General features: G+C 41.2%; 1 long non-coding RNA gene across 1 annotated transcript; it reads left to right on the forward strand.

Annotated features, from left to right (window-relative positions):
- The first annotated feature begins 1,993 nt into the window (after window positions 1-1,993).
- LOC107835882 (uncharacterized) lies at window positions 1,994-17,555 on the forward strand. The gene is made up of 3 exons (XR_001661721.1): window positions 1,994-2,104; window positions 13,815-13,817; window positions 17,545-17,555. It is a non-coding gene; the product is annotated as an uncharacterized LOC107835882 (long non-coding RNA).
- Window positions 17,556-17,925: the final 370 nt, after the last annotated feature.

Here is a 17,925-nt window from a genome sequence, read left to right on the forward strand (position 1 = left end):
TTCCTGTTGTAAAAACTCGGTCTGTGCGGATGATTTATGTTCCTCAATTTCACCCCCAAACGACTTAAAACATTTATGCGAGCATCTTGTAAGAATTCCAAGATTCGTTGGCTTTTGTTTTAAGATCCTTACAGAACAAAGATAATAAAAGAAAAAAAGGCAGGTTATTACCAGATTTATCCCCTTTTTTGATGAAACGGCCTCTCACTGCTTTTCAGTCGGGTTTTTAAACCGCACCGACTGCGTAGTTAAAACCTCTAAATGACATAAAGCTGAAACCAGAAATTTCCATAAACAGAATAAAAAGGCACATACACATTTTTTTCCTCGCTGTCTGAAGTCGAATCGGACCAAGCTGCTCTTGTTTTAGGTTAGTTGTAATTTGCCAAATTACTTCTGTTTGCAGAATGCCACAAAATGTTTTACTTCTTATTTTGTTTACCTTCATGTTCATGTAAAGTCCTTTGAATTGTCTACAGACCAGTTTATTTGTACCTTGTCACCATTCAGCAAAGTCAGCGTGAACAATCCGCATGAAATACACATGGAAATTTTGCTGTGAGTTTCGAGCGATCAATAATTTCTGACAGAACAAACTTTGCTGGGCGATAAATTGTCCCAGAAGTCTTTGCGATAAACGGTGATATTTTTGTTTTGGGACTATTTATAAGTAATGTAATGTCAATGACATAAAAATGCAAGAGCACATCATCAAAGGTCAATAAACTTTAAGTTCTAACGAACATTTAACACTGAAACTGGAAGACTTTTGAAATATCCAAAATAAATAAAACAGAAACAACAAATAATTTTTTTTTTTAATCAAAATTGTCCTTCTAAACAAAAGAAAAGGAAAACAGGCCTAGTTGACACCACAGAACCAGAGTGAACACTTTTTGAGAGAGAAAAGAGAAAAAACAATAAATAATGCAAATATAAGTTATTATTTACCATTCGAATGATTTATTGCGACAGGATTTCACTGTCACCAAACTTCCTCCGGGCCTTTGGATTTGGACTCTGAGGAACTGTTCTCCGCTTGTTTTGTGCCGTTCCTGCGATGTGTTTGTCATCCGTCTGTGTTACGGCGATGGAACAGTTGGAGACGGCAGACGCTCCTCCTGTTTCCTCGTGTCCCAGTCTCTTCTCCACAGGAGGACGCTTTGGTCCTCCACACCTCTGTTTATCCTGCCTTCTCTCCTCTTCCTCCCCTCCATCAAAAGCCGTGTCTCTGCAAAGACTTTTTGCATTTCAAACAGTGCTACCTGCAATGTGGATTCCTCCTCCTTCTTTTTTTTATGTATATTTTTGCATTTATTCATGCGGCGGGGGAGGATATAAGTGTTGAACCCATCAACGTTGTTTTCGGTAAATATGTTTCTGATAGAGATATTGGCATGAAATTCACACCAGACGTCAAGTAAGTCAGTCGCTGAAAAAGAAAATAATATAGAAAATATATATATTTAGCCACAGGGAATAAGCATTGGACACACTTTCTGTGATTTTATATAACAATAATATAAAGAAAACCAGTCAGATTCATCAATCAGATTTGATTTCGGGGGAAATATTCCTAAACAAACCCTCACGTTTCTTATGGTCTCTGATCTCTATCGTCACTTAGATTGATGTTTAGTACAGCAGATATATTTTTTCAGAAATGTAAGAGAGTTCCCTTGGCTTTGTGTTTGGGTCATAGCGTTTCTGAAACCCCAACGTTGCTTCATCTTCAGACTCTTACTGGAAAAGAAAAAAAAATCATCCCAGTACATTTTTTTGCTGTTAGTATGAATGTGGATAGATAGTTTGATTAATTTTTTATTATTTTGATAGAAAAACTGTTCCATTTGATTCCAGGTTTCTCTCCAGCACTCGTCAGCCATCTTTTCCTCTATTATGTGTTGTTTATGCAATATCAACTTATTTGAGCATTATGTCACATCATAATGTTATTCCCTCATAATCAAAGAATCAAAGACTGTTTGTTTCTTTGATTCTTTCAAGCATGTTTGAGAAATCCTTTAATCTTCAGTGTCAACCATTCAGCTGGGCAAAACGCCTGATTGGACTTAGCCCCGCCTTTGACAACGCAGCTTCTAATGTCACGGAGCAGCCCTCTCCCATGACTCCCCCAGTCAGCTCCTTCAGACTAGTGGCAGCAGCGATTAGCGAACACCTGGTGGAACTGCGCATCTCAGTGCAACACTGGTAAAAACGTTGTGAAAGGGTTGAAAGAGGAGCAATGATGTGGTGTTGGAAAGAGGAGAGTTTTCTTAAAGAGGCACAGGTGTGAAAATAACGAAGCCAAATTTCTTTTAAGTCAGATTTGATTTATACAGCAACTTTACAACAACTTAAAGCAACATAGTTACTTAATTGTTCTATAAAATGGCACTGTGAAGCTGGAAGACACACAATACTGCCCCTTTATTTTGCGTGAGGTGAATGTAAATTTATCCTTAAGACGATGCATAAAATGTAGCTTTTGGTCTATTTACACCAATCAGTTAATTAATGTGCACTCAAAGTCCAACTTTTGTTCTGTTTCTCTATGCTCACAAACCCATCGCATCGTCCTCCCCTCCTGACTACATCTCCCTCTCTCTCTTACACACATGCACACGTGCACACACACACACACACACACGCACACACACACACACACACGCACACACAGGTCTGTGGAGACGGTGTTTGGCAGGCCAGCCCTCCAGGCCCTGCAGGTCAGGTCTTCAGGTTCCCGGCTGTCTGGAACACACACACACACACACAGGTCTGTGGAGACGGTGTTTGGCAGGCCAGCCCTCCAGGCCCTGCAGGTCAGGTCTTCAGGTTCCCGGCTGTCTGGATCTCTCAACCCTCTTCAGTTCGCCCAGAACTGGCTCTCTATCCGTGGAAGCTGTCCATCCAGAACAGACTGCAGAGTGAGTCTGGAGCTGCGGGGGAACCGACTATGGATATATTGCAAAGGAGCAAAGGTGTTGGCCCTAGAGGTGGGGTGGGGTGGGAAAAAAAACAAACGTGTGAATAAACACGAGGTTTAAGGTCAACTCCCGCCGTGCGGCGAGACTGCGTCACGTCTGGACGAACAGCCGCTCTGCCGACACCTACTTCTCCCTTCCCTCGGTGTCTCCCTTCCTGCTTCTCCTCTTCCGCTCTAGGCCTCTGGACCATCTGATTGGCTGTTGGGGTTCACAGTTCCCCACCGACTGTCAGCTGGACGGGAGCGTCACGACGCCCCCGGGTCACGAGCGAGCATATGGAAGAAGGCTGGAGCAGCTTCGTAGGTTCAGTGGCGTATACTAACGTATAAAATGAGGCGAATCACTTGATGAAATGTGCAGCAGCTGCCAGGACAAAAAGTCACACCTTGCCCAATCAGATGAGTGCTCTTTATTAAAAGGTTTAAATGTGGAAAAACGAAACCGTCTGCACACGCATTGACATGGGCCGGCGGTCATTGATCGGTGTGGGTATTTTACATTTAGCTGGCAGCAGCCCGGAAAAGGGACGAGTCCCCTTCCAAAGACCTTTCCCGATGACGATCAATGGCCCTCGTGGGAGTTCTGAGCCAGCCCCGCTTTGGCAGGAGCTTCCCCCCCACACCCACCTCCACAATCTCCTGGGACAAGAGGGACAGCAGCTGCTGCAGCCAAACATCTGGCACTGAGAGGTAGGAAAGTCAAAGTCCAGTCCATGAGCTTGCTAAAAGAAAAACATCGGCACCGACGGGGTTATGTAAGAGGGAGCCATCGCCATTAACAGAGACAGAGGAGTTGTCTGTCTCTTTCTCTCAGAAGTGCCGCAATGATGTAACATTCCTGTAACGATGAAAGACATTTCTGATAGGAGGACCCCTGGGTGCGGAGGGGAGGCTGGGAGCGCTTTGGACCGGGTCGCCTCCTGCATGCGGAAGTGGCAGAGCTTGGTTTATAAAAATGTTTCTGTGGCATTTCAGCTCCTTCCCTGGCAGGCGTTTAGTTTCCATTTGTGGATCCCCGAACTTTATCTCGACCGCAAGACGGAACGTGGGAAATGTTGTGAAGAAAACCTGCGATGGCACTAATGACAACTTCTGATTGCCGTGAACAACGGCGCGGTTGCTGGTGAGTCAGGTCGACGAATGTTTCTGATTCACATTAAAGCCAGCCCAAGCTGTCCCTTCAGCATTTGGCCGTTCCCCCCGTCCCCCAAATACTTTAATGATCCAGGAAAACGGCCTTACTCTGATTTCACTGGCCTCTCCGGGTAAGAGCGTCGAAACGTCAAATGATACATTACATTCAGTTTTTCATAGTGCTGTCAATCGATGTTAAAAAATATTTGATCACTTCATCACACTCTAACGTTAGTCTTTTGGCATGACCCTGAACCTGAACCCACTTGAAAATCTGCGAACTTTACACTCATTTTGTGAAAATGTTCACTTATGAAAAGCCAGTGCTGCTCAACAAACACAGATCCACTGTGTGGCATTTTCAGCTTATTGATTAAATTGCGCACAAACTTTTATTCTTAAACTTCTTAAAAGCTGTTTCCTGTCTGATCCTTCCACCCTGCAAAAAAACGGAAATGCATCACAAAAAGGTCAAAATGAATTTGTCAGAAATTACAGATATATCCTTTGATATTTCTAACTCTGAGTAAGGACTTCTTTGGGCGTTGAAAAAGTCAAAAACGTGCTCGTGTACGGCCTCGAAGCTGTCGGGCGGTATAGAAAACAAACTATTAAACCGTGCGAATTGCCCAGAGCTTTGCGAGATGGGATTGTGAAAGGATAAATAAAAGTATCTGCTGTGTAATTTGAAGTACGCAACAGCCCGGCATTTCAAGTTCTCAAATAGGAGTACCAAAACTTTTTTATTCAAAGTGAGCCACTTGGGACAGAGGATGAAATTGGAATATAAATCTAACAGAATCGACCAATAGTACGGTTTTTCTTTTTGCTGTTTCTGTCAGTATTTTAGAGCTCTTTACTGTAAGTTTGTCCTCATTATCCTCAGTATTATTAAATTATTACTGTCTTTTATTTATTTATTTATTTATTTTTTAAAAGGCCCCTTATTAAATGACCTCATCTCCACTGATGGTTTTGGATATGGGTGGTATGGCTGTCTGCCCAGGCATAAAAAAAAACAAAAAAACAAAAAAACATTTGAACTGCTTTTGAAATTCTGAAGTTCAATTAATTAAATATTTGGTACCAAACAGAGTTTTTAAACACAATATGACATTTATCAAATGTTTATACAAGTGGTGAAGGTCTGTAATCAATCACTAATTATTGACTATTAACAAAATAAGCAACATCTTCAATACAAAAATCCCTTTTTGTCACTAAATGATTGAATAAATACGCCTGAGCTCAACAAGACATTCGTTTATTGTTTTACATCTGTTATTTCAACCATCAGGTTGGTGCAAAATGCTATTTAAACCATTCAGCTTCCAAGTGTAAAAATATTTATTTCCAAAGAAGTATTTTGTCTAAATACTTATTTAGAAATGTGGACTGTGGACGCCAGCTTTAGCGTTGGGGACATCTGTGCTGTTGCAACACGGTTAGCATCCAGACGCTACTTTAACCTGGAGAAGCTTCAGTAATAGGCTAACTACTTGAACACAACTATAGTCTTGTCCAGCGTCCAATCAGATCGTCTTTCAAAGCAAAAATGAACCCCAGAGGGCCAAGACAAGCAGCTCTGCTGTTGTCTGCGAATGTTGCTTGTGCGTCACATTTATTGGCGTACCAGAAACGTGGCTCTGGCTGGAACCTTTGTATGTTTCAAAAAAAAAAAAGAAAGAAAGACAAAAACCAGTGACTGATTGCGTTAAAAGTTTTAACGCGGTAGCTTCAAGTATTTCAATGCTTCCTCAGCAGGTGTGACACTAAAGATTAGGGTGATGGTAGGGAGGCCATTCCACCTCTAAAAGTTGGAGCTCATCTAAGACAAATCAGCAAACTAGTTGCGGAAAAAATTAGATAACAAATACAGAAAGGTTTGACTGCTGCAGCCTTTCTTTTTGTTTACAGTATGGGGCATAAATTGGGTAACTCTGTGAGATCATTGTGTTTTTATTCTTAAGTTGCATATAAAATTATGTGTTGGTGATTTTGGCTGCGTGTGGGGGGCAACAGGAGGCGTTTGCCCGGGGCCCTGTTCACCCAAGAACCGCCACTGTTGAAAGTGGAAAGGGAAAAAAAGTGTGAAAATAGCAAACCGTCTCTGAAAGCAACATGCATCCAAAAAGAGATTAGCAAATGAAGACATGGACGTTACACTTTATTTTTTTTATTTATTTTGGTTTTAGGATCCCAGGAGTCCGGAGCTTTGAGGTGATCAGAAAGTTCAGGGAACCGAGGTAAAATGACATCTGGGTGAGATCAGTGGCATTAACGTGGCGACTGAAATTGTTCATACAGTGTAAAAAAAACAAACAAAAAAAAAAAACTGAAATGAGGTGAAAAAAAAATCCCTGTGGGAATAATGACAATTTATGCAACTCAACCTCCCACTTCACCACCCCCCAAAAAATCTAAAACATAAATAATAATAAAAATAATTAGGAGCCATATTCATGCCATGAAAACTGAGTTAAAAAATACTTAAAAAAGAAAAATCAACCCAGCTTCCGATTTCTGAGGTATACGAACACGTTTGTGTTCTTGTAAGGACTCCTCAGGTTGTTTTTTTTGGGGGGGGAGAAACAAAAAGCACAAATGAGAGGAAGCTGCATTAAATTGTGATTTTGTGCATTTGCCTCCTTCCTTCTGCAGAGCTGAACAGAACCATCTCTCTCCTCTGCGAATGAACCGGTGCAGCTCCAACATGTTTGCTAGGCTGAAAGAAAAAATAGTCAGACAGTGCAGATGGTGCGTTACGCACCAAAAACACAAGGGCAGCAGACATTCAGCTGCCACACACACACACGCGCACACACACAAAGTCAGGGGACATGCAAAAGCTGGTTTCTTTACACAATCAGAACAATTAACAATTACTAGAGATAAAAATTCACAGAATGTTGAATTTCCTGTTTGTAGATTATCCAAAAAGTCCAGAAAGTGCAACTTTATAAGGTTAACTTCCTGAATTGATTTGGTTTCGGCTGCTAATCAAAGGCTAATTTAGGTGAAATGAAGAAATATTTCATTGAAATATAAGTATTTAACGTGCATATTTGGGTAATTGGGTCTACTTTGGAAAACGTTGATGGTCAGATGTGTTTCTGTTGCTTATATTAAGTGTTGAACAAACATCAGGACTGGAACCAAAATGAGACGAATTCACAATACAGTATCCTGAAGAAGGACAGGCAAAATGGGTGGTGGCAGCATTATCCTGTGGGATCAGAATACTCAGCGCCGCACTGCAGCAAAAAATCAAGTTTACTTCTACATTAGCGGACAGCAGGTCCATATATTGAATAAGTGGGGAAAAAAGAGATCACAGTAGATTTACTAGTCCAGGGCAAAGTGTTGATGGGGGTTTTGAACTTTACTTTTTATAATTATCAGAAAATGATTTTTGTTTGTGGCGTTGTTAGAAGAGTGGCTTGGATTTCGTCCTCGTTCTGAAGAGCTTTCGACAATATGGATCCACGAAAAACGTTGGAGCTTTTGATAGTTTAAAAAAGTAAAAAGTAATAAAAAGTACAAATACAAACTGACTTAAAAAGTACATGCTTTGTCTAGACGGGCTGCCGGGTGAAAGCGTCTTAGTGGCACAAAGCTTTCACATCTTGATGCTCACTTTTTAAAACATTTTTCTGTTTGTTTTTTGACAAGTCATCGATGAGACGCTGCACACCGATCTCCAACTTTTAAAAAAGTGTTAATTTGCTTTATGTGAGCAAATTAAGTGTATTAAATATATAAAGTTTTAAGTTACATTAAATTAATGTAAAGAAATAGCAATTTTGACAAACTTAGTTCGATCACATGTAACAAATTAACACAATTTCTTGAGTTCATTTCGGGTGATACAGTTATGATATATAATCCTTGCATTGGGCGTGACAGGTGCAAAATGTGAATAAACATAATTGTGTTTCTTAATTTATCGACTTATGTCAACACCGTGAGACTGTTTCCGAAATATTTTTAAGTTCAGTTGATGAAAAATTGCTCTGTGGGACTAGAGGAGAGAATTACAATATAAAATCCAATAATAAATGGTAAAAATGTTCAACCAGCATCGTAATCCGTTGGTGTGTTTTTCACCTTCTGAATGAAGAGTGAAGAAAAAAAAATTCAGCAGCATTTTCCTTTAAAGAGGCATCCGACTACAGAGGTGTCTCTCTTCACATTTTGCAAACCAGCTAAAATAAACAAGTCCGTCCCGGTAGGCAAAACCCCCGAAACAACGTCATCTGTAGGTCGCCGAACCAACGTTTCATTTATTAAAGCAGCAGCTTGAGCAAAATATCTGACAGCCGGACCGTGAAAACAGATCAACTGCAGGCGATCGCTCCCGACTTTGAGGCTCGCGGTGATGTAACCGCCTCACGCCGTCACTCCTGCGCGCTATTATCGCCAGTCGATGTTCCTTCGACTGTTTTCGTTTGGCCTCCCACCCTTTCCCTCCCCTCCAACACCCTCAGCCTCCTCTTCTCCCTCTGAGGAGGAAGGTTCCGCAGGAGATTGCTGAGCATACAGTCCTAACAGAATCCCTTTTCAAATTAAATTTAAATGACCCCCTCAGCTCATAACCAGAGGCTCTCACGACAACTTAATTCATAATTCAGTGCTGAGCCAGGGCCTTGAGGCCTGTAATGACGGCCTAAATGGAAGAGGGATGCTGCTAAATGGGCTGTTTGTTTGCACCTAAACCTCTTTATAGGCCGCAAGTCCACAGCTCAGCATCGGCGCGATGGAGGAGAAGAGGCGGAGGGGGAGAGGTCGATTTGCTGACCGCCCGCTTTCACGTCTCGGATCGCCGTTTGCCAGCGATCACAGGATTGGGGGTTCGGGTGGGGGTGAGGGATTAGGAGCGTCCTAAAACACTCAACAGGTCAGAGGACTGGCTAATGTGGGGGAGACTTTCGGAGTGTGTCAGCAACCTGTAAGAAAGGCGTGCGCCGGACAGGATGTGGAGGGAAGAAGTGAAGAGAGCAGAGAGGTAAAGAAAGCAGACAGAAGAAGCTTCACCAGGACTAGCTTTTTTATTCTCTTAATCCGAAAGAGAAAAATGCAGACGAGACTTAAGCTATTGGAGAATTGGAGCTTTTTTTTTTTTAATGTCTTCACCTTCCTAAAGTAGTCTCTTTTTGTGTGCTTAAAGTGATTTTTTTTTGTGCCTAAATCACTTTTTGGCAAAAACAAAAAGACTTTGGCCGCCATTTTGGGAAGGTGAAGGTGTGCCGTCATAATTCCATGTACTGTTACACTGCTAAATGATAAAATCTTACCAAATATTTTTGGTCTCGTTTCTAGTTCGATTATCTTAGAACACCTGAAATAAGACAAAACTAACTTACAAATCACTTTTCAGCAAGACACAGGAGCTTGTAATAAGTCAACAATCCATTATTATTGACGAAAAAGTTCCAGTTTCGTTGGCATTTTATTTTACTTATGAGATTTTTCTCATGTTAGAAGTGAAATAATCTGCCAAAATTAAGTCATTATTTACCCCAAACAAACTCATATATCTTGTTAAAAAATAATTTTTGTCTTGTTTCAAGTGTACTAAGATATTTGAAGTAGAAACTAGAGCTAAAGTACTTGGTTAGACTTTGTGTTTGTGTGCCATGTGGTATATTATCTACTATCAACAGGAGCCATAGAGACGCTACATGATGAACACAATCTTTTCTACATTAACAGTCAAACTGATCTCAGTGTTTCCATCCCTAATGGATGCACTAGAACGACAATAAAAGACCAATATTCTCCTGCTGGCGTTTCCATGTTCCTGTAACATGTGACTGGAGCTCCACGTTGATCATTCCTAATAACTCCTTCGCCATGACGTTAATTGAGCTGAAATAAACCCGTATTTCACAGATTGTGTGCCTGAGACTGTCAGATCACGGAGCTGTTAAGGCAAAAGAAACATTTTTATTAATTTTTTTATCGAGACGCATGCCAGTATATTCTGGGTATTGTTCTTTAATGTGATTGTTGTTGTTTGTTTCTTTCATTTTTACTGTTTTAGAAGTCAGCAAGCTTCTGAAACAAATTCATTTTTCATTTTTAGCTCTTTGATTTTTCTACTGCAAGTTGATAACCTTGGATTAGACTCTTGTTCCCAGCTGGGAGTACATCTTATCTCGCTTTGTTTTGGAACTCGCTCACCCTGAAAATGTACACTGTAAAGGTAAAAAGTAATAAGAATAATAATAAAAAAAGCACAGTCTATATTTCCTGACAGCCGTCTAATGGAAGCGTCCCTAGAATATTTCCTGGTGGGGCTCCAACCGCCCGGTGCTGAGTCACACCGAGATAGAGACACAGCCGGTGGAGTGAAAGACGCACCTAATCCACTAAGTTACAATCTAGTTGGTTTTTTGTTGAATATTCTTTGTGATGCATTAATATTTTAGCTTCCAGAGTGTTTTGTCTTCCTGTACAAACCGGAACCAGCACATCTAGCGACAGGCTCCTGAGCCGAGCGTAGCAGCCGGCGTCTCTCCGGAGAGACAGCCGTGACGGCCGGTCAGAACGGTGTTTATGTAGCACTGTCTTCCTGCCAAACACCAAAAGTTTGTCTCCTTTCCCCCCCCCCTCCGTCTTTTTTCTCTGCAAACATCCCCTCCCCCCCCACTTACATCAGCAGTGTAGAATGACAAATTAGAGAGAGAGAGAAAGAGGAACGCTTTCATCCATTTTAGTTTGCAAAACACCTCAGACACGCAGGAGATTATTGATTGGGTTTAGTTCTGCATTGCAAAAACCACAAAACTTTACAAAGTATTTTAGCTCTAGTTTCTACTGCAAATATCTCAGTACACTAGAATTAAGAAAAAAAACTAACTCACAAGTAACTTTTTTTAGCAAGATACAGGAGCTTGTTTAGGTCAATAATTTCCTAAAAGTTGATGAAAAGGTTCTGGTTCCACTTACAGATTATTTTATTTAAAACATGGGGGGAAAATGGATTGTTGTAAGTGAAATGATCCGCCAATGGAAGTAGTCATTTTTAAGACATTTACAGTAGAAACTAGTCCAAATGTACTTGGTGAGATTTAGTGTTTTTGCACCGTTACATTATGTATTTTAATACAGCAATACGGTGAAATAGCGTTGTTTCGCCCAAAGCGATCAGAATCATATATGGTTGAATCCCGGCCAGAGGCACATTGGCCGTTTCTCAACTCTTAGCTGGAAGGCAACTTAAGAAGAATGATCGGTTTTATTTCTCTCTCTCTTGCTCAATGAAAGCAGAAGATTTCACCATGTGAAATATTTTCAGAGCAGATGTGATGTGCGGTTTTTAACGGCACGATGCACCGTTGCTTTAAATCTCCGTCAGCACCTGTTCCAAAGGAACAACCACTCTGGAAGCGCAACATTCACTGGAAAATTACACAACATTGTTTAACGCTGTCAAATGTTGGCGTAATCTTCTGTCTCTTGTAAACTCGGGGTGCCCCGTGTCACTTCTCCATACCTCTTCACGGGTGGAAGATGGATCTGCGTTATTACCGGTGTCATCGCCGATGTTGCTGGGTGTTAATCTTTCTGTTTCAACTGCGCTTCATGCACTTTCTTACATCATCTAATAGCGGCGGAGGGTATTAAACGTGGGGTGCTCTCGTCCAGCATTAACCAGGAGAACCGGCCTCAGCATGACAGTAATTTATGTTGTTAATCTGTCCAACTGTCCATAAAACAGGTTAAAAAAGACATTTCACCTGGAGGTTCAGCTAAATTATTGCCATCGTTAAGATTTTTTTCAAGGAGGCACATCTCTTTCCAAGATCTTTTGCCTCTATTAACCATTTTATCTTATGTATCTTGAGAATATGCCCCATCTGCTGAAAAATAAAATAAGAATGGATGTTTTATAAAGCTAGTTTTGTGTATTTTTTTAAAGGCGATTCTCCACTGAACAGCGAGACTGAGAGAGCAAGAGAAGAAGATTGCTGCGCTTGTCAGCAACCAAAGACGTTGAGGTTTTTTACAGCAGTATTGCAGGAATATTACTTCAGCATCTCTAACCGTATAGGTAAGAAATAGAAGTTCAACAAGGCTGCATTCACACCATCCGTTTAGCCAGTTTTAGTCGAACTGCAGTTTGTTTGCCTAGAAAGTCCGTTTCGTTTGGGGAGGTGTGAACGCGCAGTCAATCTTTGACGTGAATCGACAGAAACAAACTCTGGTTTGCCTAAAAACCTCGGTGTTGGTTCTTTTGAAATGAACTCTAGCGTGGATGCAAGCAGACCAGAGACCCCCCCTAAAGCAGGTAGTAGACTGTGGCGCAGGGCATTCTGGGTAAATACAACCAAGGGAAACATGCAAGTCTAGCAGTAGTGGGAGAGATGGCTTGTGGTCTTTTAGCAGGGGAAATACAACTGCCACTCCATTTTCGTTTGCATTTCCTGGAGACAGAAGTTACGCTCAATGTCTTCTTTGGAGGTCCTGGTTTTGCTTCCTTCAGTGGTTCTTGGTGCAGCGCCACCAGAGGTGAGGAGAGGAACAAGTTTGTCAAAGGATCACTTAACAAAGTTAAATGTAACAAATGCTGCAGCTTTGGCCCCCGATGGAACCGAGTCTACCAGATTGTTGGGTGTGAAAACACCCTTAGCTGCCATGGTGAGTCCCCACCTCACGTTTTAAGCCTCACAAATCAAAATGAATTCTTCTAGGATTTGCTGAACCGAGTCCAACTCCTTGTTGGGCTTCTCAACTCATTCTTGACCTTCTCTGTAACCTGTGGCAGAGTGGATTATGTTCCTTAAAGAGGCCACAACCGTCATTGCTAAACTTGCATGCAGTCACACCTGCATCAAACCTGAATGACCTGTGTTTGACCCCTTTCTCTTCAGCATTCATGTCTTTACGCAGTTTCAGCGACAGAAGATGATCTTGTTGGATCGTAACTTTGCTCCAGATGTGTATCAGTGAGTCTTGGTCACAGACTCACCCGTTTTCTATCTCTGGACATCTTTTGTTAGATATTCTCCAGCTTAAACCAGGAGAACTCCACAGTTTTCAGCCATCCTTGTTGTCCAGCCGTCACAATTTAAGCCTTGCAAATTTTCCCTGCTTCTAGCACATCAAGTTTGAGGACACAATGTTCTCTTTTTGTCTCATGTATCCCCAGAACAGGCACCAAAATTTAGAGTTAATCGGTGCATTTTCCACCACTGTGAAAACAAACCATGAGAGAAACATCATTTAGCATGTTGGTGAGGCTTTTGTCATTCCTGAGTGTGTTTTTTGCTCTTTGTCCCTCCCTGCATAATTTGATCATGTGAGCTCATCGCTCTGCGTTTTTCCTCTGGCCTTTTCGCCGCTCTGTCATTTCATAGTATTCACCTGTAGGCTACTGACTACAAGGTTGAACAGAAAAAGGCTTTAGAGGTTTGTTCATTCATTGAACTGAAACTAAATGTTAAACTTACAGACCTATTTTCTGTGCTTGAGCTCTGTTACTGCAGGCTAGGGGTAGGCAGTATAAATTTAGACTTTTATCAAGATATTCTGCGGTACCATTGTGATAAAGATAACAATTATGATGAAAAAAACTATTACTTATTTTTTAGATAACAGCAACGCACAACATTCCCACCGCCACAAATGCTGCTCCTGAAAACCATTTCTATTTGAAAATGGCCTTCTTCAGGACACAACTTACTTAAAGAAGGTTGATTCATATTACTAAGCTGCATAGAGACTTCATCAAATCACATTTTCAAATGTACTGATGTTTATTGATGCTCTTGTGGAAAATGACAGTGGAGAAAATGGTAAAAAATAACATTTCAGGGGTGCTGTGGAGCCGCAGAGGTGGAGCAAAACCCGCCTAAGGAGGCCGTAGTCCTCGACGTGTCCGACAGGTTCGATTCCCAGCCTGAAGACCTTTGCTGCATGTCTTCCCCCTCTTCCATTACTCACTTTCCTGTCTAACTACTCTTAAATAAAGGCCACGAGAGCTAATAAAACATACAATTAAATAACATTTTAGTCAGTTTTTTTAACTTTAAGGGGACAGTATCACGTATTTTCCAGGTATGCAGAGGCATTTCATAGCACAATAAACTATGTTATATTTGGTTCTAAAAATGCTATATATATCAAATATGACTTGAAATAAATTTGATTTTGCAATTTAACCCCTTCAAATTGGACTTCTGTCTCTTTAAAACTTCTGCTTTTCATGAAACTCCACCTTCAGGAAGTCATCACAGCATGGCTCCTTTATTAACCCTTCAACAACTTTTTTTTTTTCTTTTTACAGCGTTGCACTGAGAAGTAGCTCAAATAAGGATCTTAGCAGATCCATCAGGTGTTTGCTAATTGCTGCTGGCTAGTCTGAAGGAGCTGGCTGGGCGAGTCGTAGAGGGAGGGGTGTTCTGTAACGAGGAGGCGCGGCTTGGAAAGGAGCTGCATCCTTGAAGGCATCGCTAGGTTTACCTAGGCGTTTTGCTTAGCTGAATGGTTGCCATGGGCGATTAAAGGATTTCTCAAACATGCATGAAAGAATCGAAGTGACACTCCAGGTGTGTCTTTGGTGAAGAAAATAACACTATGACATGATGTACAGCTCAAAAAAGGCAATGTTACATTACACTAGCCCCTTTAGGTAAAATCTGATGAATCAAACTTCTTACCATGAAAGCACGATAAATGCTAACCGTTGCTGTAGACCTTGTACTTCAACATCCCCATCTCCTTTCCAAAGGAACCAAGCAGAGTGTTGATTCTGCAGAGAGAAGCTAGCATTAATTTTACAGGGAGCTTCTGTTTCCAGAGGGGTAGACGGTTTCTAAAAGGCCAGTCCGCCCGTGTCCTGTTGTGCCATTACCTTCTTTAACAATGGTGATTTGTCGGCCGGCTCACTGTGCGGTCGGTTTGGGAGTGAGCTCTATTAAAAAGTCATTAAAGTCAAGAGAAAGCACGGTGGGCTCAACCCTCTTGGCTAAAGGCGCCTCTGGAAATTACTCCATCCATCATAATTACGCCAACCGGACAGTGGCTCACACAGGCCAAGGGACACTGATTCTTCAGTGACCTCACCGAACCGGGCCGAGAGGGAAAAAAAAAACAACAACAAAAAAAAACAGGGAAGCGACAAAAGAAGCAAACAGGTCCGGAAATCGAAGGGATTAAAACCAAAACAGTAAGAAAGATGGAAGAAACTGAGCCTGGAGTGAAGTACTGGGAGGATACAGGAAGTGAAAGGATCAGCCGGAAAAGAGGAAGGCTTTAGGCAGAGAGTGTAGAAAAGAAGGAGACGGAGACGGAGGAGGGAGATCTTGTTTGATTGCAGGTTAGCAGTGAAGAAAGTTGCTATCATAAAAGTGATTTTATAAAAGAAAGAGAGAGGGAGAGAGAGAGAGAGAGAGAGAGAGAGCTCATATCCTCTGAATCTGGCTATGGGCTCTGTGACTGCGAACCGGTTTTTGGTAATCCCGATGCCAGAGGCAAACAGCAGTGCTGGTGGAAATTAGGTTGGATTTAGAGAAACGCATTATCTGTGGATCTGGCTTTGCTCACAACCAATCAGACGAGCACTTTTCCATCCCTTCAAAGTCAGAAAATTGCACGAGGTAATCAAGCTGAACAATACAAAAAAAATGTCTCTTGAAGGGAAACTGACATCTTTGTGCGGAAAGCGTACGAGTGAATACACTGTACCTTAAATAAACTACCGAGGGCTGTTGATTATATTTGCTGCCGTGGCCGTAGGGGAAATGGTTGCTCTGCCCAGGAAATGATGTTACAAAATAAAAAAATGTTATCAAAGGTCGGCAACAATCAACAGTATTTGCTCACATCTCAGACTCATCCTAGCACACTGAGCCTCAAGCGAAGAACAAACTCTGATGACCTGATCATCTTTTATGGAGCCAACACCAGTAAACACCTCCATATTAAAAACTCATGCCCTCGTCGGTCGATGTAATCTAATCAGCAGCCGCGTTTCCATCGACCACGTGAGTGCGCAAATTGGAATTACGAAAATAAATTTGCCAATTTAGGAAAACAAAAATTATTTTGATAAGAAGTTTGCGTGCAACGTGTGTAGCTTCAAGAATACGATTCAAATGTTATTCTTCGTAACACTTTTTTAAATGGAAAACCTTTTTTTTTTTTAATTACTACTAAAATCAAGCAAAAACAAAAAGGCCAATTACAAACAGATCGATGTCGGAGGGAAACCGTACAGCGGATCACCTTCATTTCTTTTGGATTGTCAACTTCTCCAACCTTATTGGCTGGAATGATTCACTCAATTATCGACCAGGAAGTAGATTAAAGTTTTTACTCAAAATACCCAGAATTCATCTGGAAGACAAAATATTTGACAAAAATAATGGTAAAAATAAAAAAAAGCATTTACCAAAATAAAGACCTGCCAATGAAATAAGATACGGTTAGAATCATAAAGGAAATGTATAAAATAGAGAGGATTCCCACTTCAATTAATTTACATATATAAAGATCTTTTAAAAAAAAGAAATTGATTTTTTTATTCATTTATTTCTGAATTCAAAATTCAAAACTATTTTATTGATCGCAAGGGGAAATTAAATATTGTTATAACTGTAATATTAATTCAATTTCTTCAAAGAGTTACTGTAGATGGAGATGAATGTTGGCGAGAGAGATCTCTTGTAGCGGCCTGTGTTACAGTGAATCTGAGGAAGCCTCTGACTGAAGACACTTTGTTTTCTCAAGACAGCCTAATTTATTATTATTAACCATCAAGTATTATAAGTAAGTAAGCACAAAAAGGGCTCAAAATTAACTAAACAATGTAAACATGACATTATTTTTATTTGTCTTTATAAATGCTGATAGGACCTGAATTTCTGGTCTTATAATTTTCCGCTCATTATATTCCTCACATTCCAAACTTCCACTTTCTTATTTTTTGGTGTTTATCTTTCATTCAGGAATGACCAAATTCCATGCTAAAATATTGCATTTTTGCCCCATCTTTAGATTTTTGCACACTCACAAAGGTGTGAGTAACAAATCAATTTCAGCCCACTAACAGGACTGGTCCAACTTTGGCCTTCGCCGTAGCGTATCTTTCCTCCTCTCTGACCCGATAAGTCCAGTTTTTCAAAAAAATTTGTGCGAGATTACCGAGCTGGAACTATTGATGGCAGGACTTTACTTATTCACACCCAGAGCTTTCTGCGTCCACAGAAGCTAACGCTCGTATTTGAAATACGAACACGTTGCATCAGTCCTGCTGATCTGGCTTCACTTCATATCTAAGTCAGCATCGAAAATAAAAACAAAAAAACCCCCCCGAAACGACGAAGAAAGCACATCTAGACACAGGATAAACAGTCGATCTGCTTTATGTGCGAACACTAACTTCGTCTTCAGCCTGCTGTGCCGCTGGAGCTTGGCAGAGCGACAAAACAAGGGGGAACTAATTGCATGTGAAACGCACACCTGTCCGCTACGACGGCTCGAGTCGCAGAGGAAAAGAGGTGAGAGATGAGGAAAGTGATGGAGACGGACGAGAGGTCGCGGGACGCCGTCGGGTCCAAGCGAAAAAATCCCCCTCTCCTGGGTTTCCCCCTTTCCTTTACAGGAACAGGAGTCAGACTGGAGTATGGGAGAGGAGGTGGTGGTGTAAAACACTGTACAAGAAGAGCAGATCTGCAGAGCTGGAGGTGGTGTAAGTGTTTTAAAAACGGGGGTGGGGTAGGGGGGAATTGTTGAACACTACAGAGAAGGAAGAAGGAAAAAGAAAACAAAAGAAAAGAGAGGGAGGGTGCGGAATACTG

This window comes from Poecilia formosa, unplaced genomic scaffold (assembly GCF_000485575.1).
Source record: "Poecilia formosa unplaced genomic scaffold, Poecilia_formosa-5.1.2 Scaffold29, whole genome shotgun sequence".
NCBI lineage: Eukaryota > Metazoa > Chordata > Actinopteri > Cyprinodontiformes > Poeciliidae > Poecilia > Poecilia formosa.